The sequence below is a fragment of the Colobus angolensis genome, unplaced genomic scaffold (assembly GCF_000951035.1).
Source record: "Colobus angolensis palliatus isolate OR3802 unplaced genomic scaffold, Cang.pa_1.0 Scaffold285, whole genome shotgun sequence".
Taxonomy (NCBI): Eukaryota; Metazoa; Chordata; class Mammalia; order Primates; family Cercopithecidae; genus Colobus; species Colobus angolensis.
In genome coordinates, this window is record NW_012116099.1 from 1531176 (window position 1) to 1537376 (window position 6201).

At 39.2% G+C, this 6201-nt stretch overlaps 1 pseudogene; it reads left to right on the forward strand.

Annotated features, from left to right (window-relative positions):
• The first annotated feature begins 3847 nt into the window (after positions 1-3847).
• LOC105516614 lies at positions 3848-5865 on the forward strand (annotated as a pseudogene).
• The last annotated feature ends 336 nt before the right edge of the window (positions 5866-6201 follow it).

Here is a 6201-nt window from a genome sequence, read left to right on the forward strand (position 1 = left end):
ACCACACCTGGCTAATTTTTGTATTTTTTGTAGAGATGGAGTCTCACTGTGTTACATAGGCCAGTTCTGAACTCCTGAACGCAAGGGACCTACACGTGTTGGCCTCCCAAAGTGTTTAGATTACAGGCCTGAGCCACTAAGCCCAGCCTGTTAAATCCATGCTCTTAATGATAACATTGTTCTGGGAGCCTAAGCATTTAGAAAATACTCCAGTATTAGAGATTAAGGGAATGCCACCATTCAGACCTGACTGCTGTTTTGTTTGTTTGTTTGTTTGTTTTTTGTTTTTAGTAATGTTTCTCTTATGAGGGAGGCAGAAAAGTTAAATGATATGAGAGACAGCATCCAGTAGCTGATAAGCAGTAGAGTCAAGTCTCCTCACTCTAGACTCTTGTTTCCACCATGTAAAATTACAATAAAGATTTAGACTTTTTTTATTTCTTAAATTTTAGATCACTTTTTAAAGTATTTCTTATTCTTGGAAGCTTCAGAAGTAAAACAATATTCAAATAAATAAAATTGTTCAGTGATTATTTTACATGAATTGTTTGAGCTTGAAGTGTTTTGAGACATTTTAACACCGTTAGTTTGAAACAAAACATCTTTTAAAGGTGAGTTCAAAAGGAAATGTAGCTGACCCTAAGGGGTGAATGACTCAGAGTTATAGCTTTAGGACTTAAGTTAGCATTGTTAGTCCTTATAGAAATTTGGTATATATTGTGCCAGGGACTGTGGCTCACACCTGTAATCCCAGCACTCTGGGAGGCCGAGGTGGGCGGATCACTTGAGGTCAAGAGTTCGATACTAGCCTGGCCAACATGGTGAAACCCCATCTGTACTGAGGATACAAAAATTAGCCGGGTGTAGTGGCACATGCCTACAATCTCAGCTACTTGGGAGGCTGAGACAGGAGAATCGCTTTAATGCAGGAGGCGGAGGTTGCAATGAGCTGAGATCGTGCCATTGCACTCCAGCCTGAGCGACAAAGTGAGACTCTGTCTCGGGGGTGTGGGGGTGGGGAGAAAGAAGTTTGGTGTATATTTTTTCTAAACTGGGCAAAGCAATTACTCTTAGAGTTCACCTCTAAGACTCAGCCCAAATACTATTTCCTGGGTGACTTTGCCTTGACTGCCCCCTTTTTGCCCAGATAGAATCAGTTACAACCTCACATTCTTTCTCCTGGCAGCTTGAACATGCTCGTACCCCACAGCTTCACTGCAGCACTTATCACAGGGTACTGTACCAGACATTAAAGTGTCTGCCCAGTGATCCCCACCAGGCTGGTGGCTTTTTGAAAGCTGCTTTGTTTGCTCTTTTATTATCTGTTCCCCATGTGCAGTGCACAGGAGGTACTAAATGGTTTCTGAATGAATGAAACAAATACAACGAGTCCTTGCTTCAGTATTCATGTAATGGTCCTAAGCTCTACAATTCAAGGGCAAGGAGTAGGTATAGGTGGGATGGAGTGGAGAGAGAGGTGAACAAACTCAGGCCCCTACCTATGAGGCAACATGGTCTGATAATTGCTGCAAACCAGACCAAACACAAGTAAAGATGTGAGAAACAGGAATGGGTACTCACTGATTGTATTACCCTGTTCTCACACTGCTAGTAGAGACACATTCAAGACTGGGTTATTTATAAAGGAAAGAGGTTTAATGGAGTCACAGTTACACATGGTTGGGGAGGCCTCACAATCATGATGGAAGGCAAAGAAGAAGCAAAGTCACATCTTACATGGCAGCAGGCAAGACAGCTTTTGCAGGAAACTCCCATTTATAAAACTATCACATCTCGTGAGACTTATTCACTACCATGAAAATAGCACAGAAAAGACCTGCCCCCATGATTCAATTACCTCCCACTGTGTCCCTCCCATGACACGTGGGAATTATGGGAACTATAATTCAAGATGAGATTTGAGTGGGGACACAGCCAAACCCTGTCACTGCTAATCAAGGCATAAAGTGGTACAACCACTTTGGCAATTCATGAGAAAGATTACGCCAGGGGAATTATTCTGCTAGATCCTCCCCATCTCCTGTTTCCCGTTGGTCAAGTTTCACCCCAAAGAGAGGGGAGGCTGGTGGAGGGCAGAAATCTGAGACAGAGCACAAGATTTATTTCTAACTCAGCAACACTTGCAAAATTTCTGCCCTTGAAGATTTACTCTAATAAACATTTCTGATCGACTTGAATCCATTTCTAAAAATACTAGGTTTTTTTCATTAATTAAGTAATATATGCTCACTGTAAATAATTTTTAAAATATAGAAAAGTTGAAAGATAAAGTCACTCATAATTTCATCACCCAGAGAAAATCATGATTAATATTTTTTATATAATTTTTGTCTTTGTAGTTAGGAATAAAACTCTGAACAATGACTAAATTTGAAATATACATCTAAATTTTTCAATCATCTATATATGTTTAAAATGTGTGAAGTGATATGGGGTTGTCCAGTGTTACACAGGATTTCTAAAATTCTTGGTAACAAGGTAGTATAACTGAACAACATGAAAGTTACTTGCTGTGTAGTTTAGTTGAAGCCAATCATTCATAATTTGAAACCCAATATATATTTTGACTAAAAATATGAATAGTTGACCATTTAATCAAATTCTTTCCTTTTTACAAAGTATATTTTTCTGGAACTAAATCATTTGTTTTATCTACAGAGTGGATATGCCAAAGTCATTTGTTTTATTCATTTTGACATTAAATTCCATTAAAATTATGCAATTTTGTGGACAAGCCAGATAATCCTGGTCAACCAATTTTTTGAAAATGAATAATAATATGCTATTCACAGAAAAGTCTGGTTGTCTATACCTTGGATTCAGAGCTGCACCATGGCTGTCTGATGCATCTTTGGGCATATTTATTTTTGTAGCAACTGGAAATATAAAACCAAGACAAAGACAGTGGTTTCTATTTCACTGAAAATAAAAGTGATATTTATTTTTAAAGTAGTACTCATCAAACTTTACATTATTCTGTTTCGATGGCAAACTGTTATTAACAGGAACCAAAATGTTATGCGTAGCACATGCTACAGGGTCATCATTAACTGAGAAACTAGTGTTTTTGCAGTCTTTCAGACATACACTTAAATTAGGCTTGGTTATTCCTGGTATTTTCTAAACTCATTTGATACCGTTTAGGATGTAAATCTCAAACAGAAAAACCAGAAGGATCCCTCTTGTTTAGAATTGGCAAGTCCATCTTACATCAATAGTTTTTTCAGATAATTCATTTGAACAGTAAAAGTTTTCTTTCTTTTTTCTTTTTTTGAGATGGAGTCTCCCTCTGTTGCTCAGGCTGGAGTGCAGTGATCTTGGCTCACTGCAAACTCTGCCCCCTGGGTTCAAGCAATTCTCCTGCCTCAGTCTCTCAAGTAGCTGGGATTACAAGTGCCCACCCCCATATCTGGCTAATATTTGTATTTTTAGTAGAGACCAGTTTCACCATGTTGGCCAAGCTAGTCTTGAACTACTGGCCTCAAGTGATCCACCTGTGTTGGCCTCTCAAAGTGCAGGGATTACAAGTGTGAACAACCGCACCCAGCTTGAACAGTAAAATTAAATGCTTTCACATTTTGTAAAAATAAAATAAAGCCTATAAATCAAATTACTTTATATATTATTTATTTTCTTGTCAATTCAAGCATTTGAGGGCATTACTAACTATATCTCCCCAAAAATATATTCTTTAGCAGGGAAGGGTATAAGTTTGAAGAACTTGTAGCTGCAGCTGGCAGGGTTTGGGGGCTGCTGGCCGACTGAGTTTTATTAAAACTGCTGGTCATGAAACCAGTCTGCAGCCAAAACGTCCAGCAGAAACAACAAGCTGCCCAGCAACCTGCCACAGTTACAGAATCTGATCAAGTGAGATCCACCCACCTACATCGAGGAGTTTGTACGCAGTAAAATCACTACAAATCCAATGTGGAGATTTCCAAATTGCAACCAAATAAACCCAGCAAAGAACTAGCAGAGCTGGTGGTGTTTATGGCACAGAACATCCTAAATGTGTGCATCTTAATTATGGAGAGAAAGAGGGAAAGTTCAGAAGAGCCTTTGCTTTGTGACAGATTAGCCACTGCTACCTAGAGTATTTAAGTAATTTTCCTCAAGAGGTGAGAGATCTTCTCTCCTGCAATCATACCATGTTGGATCCAGATCTTTGAATGACATTTTGCAAAGCTTTGATCTTGCTGAGAAATAAGAATCTCATCAATCCATCAAGCCTGCTAGAACTCTTCTTTGAACTTCCACGTTGCCATGATAAGCTTCTCTGAAAGACTTTATACACACATATTGTCACGGATATCAAGAATATAAACGCAAAACACAAGAACAATAAAGTGAATGCAGTATTGCAAAATTTCATGTACATCATGTTAAGACATAGCAATGCAACCACAGCCAAGATGTCTTTAAATGTAATGACTGAACTCTACAGAAGGAGCATCTGGAATGGTGCCAAAACTGTCAATGTTATCACAACTGCACATTTCTCTAAGGTCACCAAGATATTAGTTGCCGTGTTGACATTCTGTCTTGGGAAAGAAGATGATGAAAAGCAGGACTGTGACTCCAAATCTGAGAAACAAAAAAAAGAAGAAAAAAGCAGAGGTGTTTAACTTTTCAGCCATTCACTTGATTCATGCATAATCCCCATGATTTTGCAGAAAAACTACTAAAGCAGCTTGAGTGCCGTAAGGAGAGGTTTGAAGTGAAGATGATGCTCATGAACCTCATCTCCAGATTGGTGGGAATTCATGAGCCCTTCGTCTTCAATTTCTATCCCTTTTTGCAAAGGTTTCTGCAGCCCCACCAAAGAGAAGTAACAAAGATCCTCTGTTTGATGCACAAGCATCTCATCACCTAGTACCCCCAGAGATTATTAAATCATTGCTTATGACTGTGGCAAACAATTTTGTTACCGACAAGAACTCTGGAGAAGTCATGACAGTAGGAATCAATGCTGTAAAAGAGATAACACCTTGATGTCCTCTGGCCGTGACTGAAGAACTCCTCCAAGACCTGGTTCATTATAAAACACACAAGGATCAGAATGTAATGATGTCTGCTAGAACTTTGATTCAGCTCTTCCGAACACTGAATGCTCAGATGCTGCAGAAGAAATTTCGGGGTAAGCCTACAGAAGCCTCCGTGGAAGCAAGAGTACAAGAATATGGAGAATTAGATGCTAAAGTTTACATTCCAGGAGCAGAAGTTCTGGAAGTTGAGAAAGAAGAGAATGCTGAAAATGATGAAGATGAATGGGAAAATACTAGTCTCAGTGAGGAGGAGGATGCTGATGGTGAATGGATTGATGTGCAACACTCTTCCGATGAAGAACAGCAAGAGATCTCCAAGAAGCTGAACAGCATGTCCATGGAGGAGTGGAAAGCCAAAGCTGTAGCCATCAGCACCAGCTGAGTTTTAACTCAGGAAGACTTCCAGAAAATCCTCATGGCTCAAATGAGAAAAGAACTTGATGCTGCCCCCGGGAAATCCCAGAAGAGGAAATACATTGAAAGAGACAGTGATGAAGAGCCCAGGGGTGAATTACTTTCTCCTTGGGACATTGAATGCCTTCATTAAAAGCCAAAGCCTGACAAAGAGACAAGACTAGCAACTGCAATGGCTGGAAAGACAGATCGAAAAGAATTTGTGAGGAAGAAAACCAAAATGAATCAATTTTCCAGTTCAACAAATAAAGAGAAGGAAAAACAGAAGAACTTTATGATGATGCGGTATAGCCAGAATGTCCGGTCAAAAAATAAGCATTCCTTCCAAGAAAAACAGTTGGTGCTAGGAGATGCACTTTTGAAAAAGAGAAAAAGAATGAATTAACTTCCCAGCAAGTTTTCCGCTCCAAGAAGAATGCTAAGTTTGTGTCATTACTCTGAAAATCAGTAAATTAAGCATATTTGCTTACATTAAAAAGTCCAGAAGCACTGTATTGTGAAAACTGCTGAAAATGTGGCAGCGATTTGGTGTTTTTATTTTGGAGACAGCTAATGGTGGGAATGTTAATGTAAATAGTGGTGGTAGTACAAAATCATTTCATTTATCATTCATCCAAAAAAAAGTATTGAGTGCCTATTGTCACTGTAGATATAAAACGAATGAACTGTAACCCCTTCACTCAAGGCATTGACAGCTTAGCTGTGGGGGTGGACACACCTA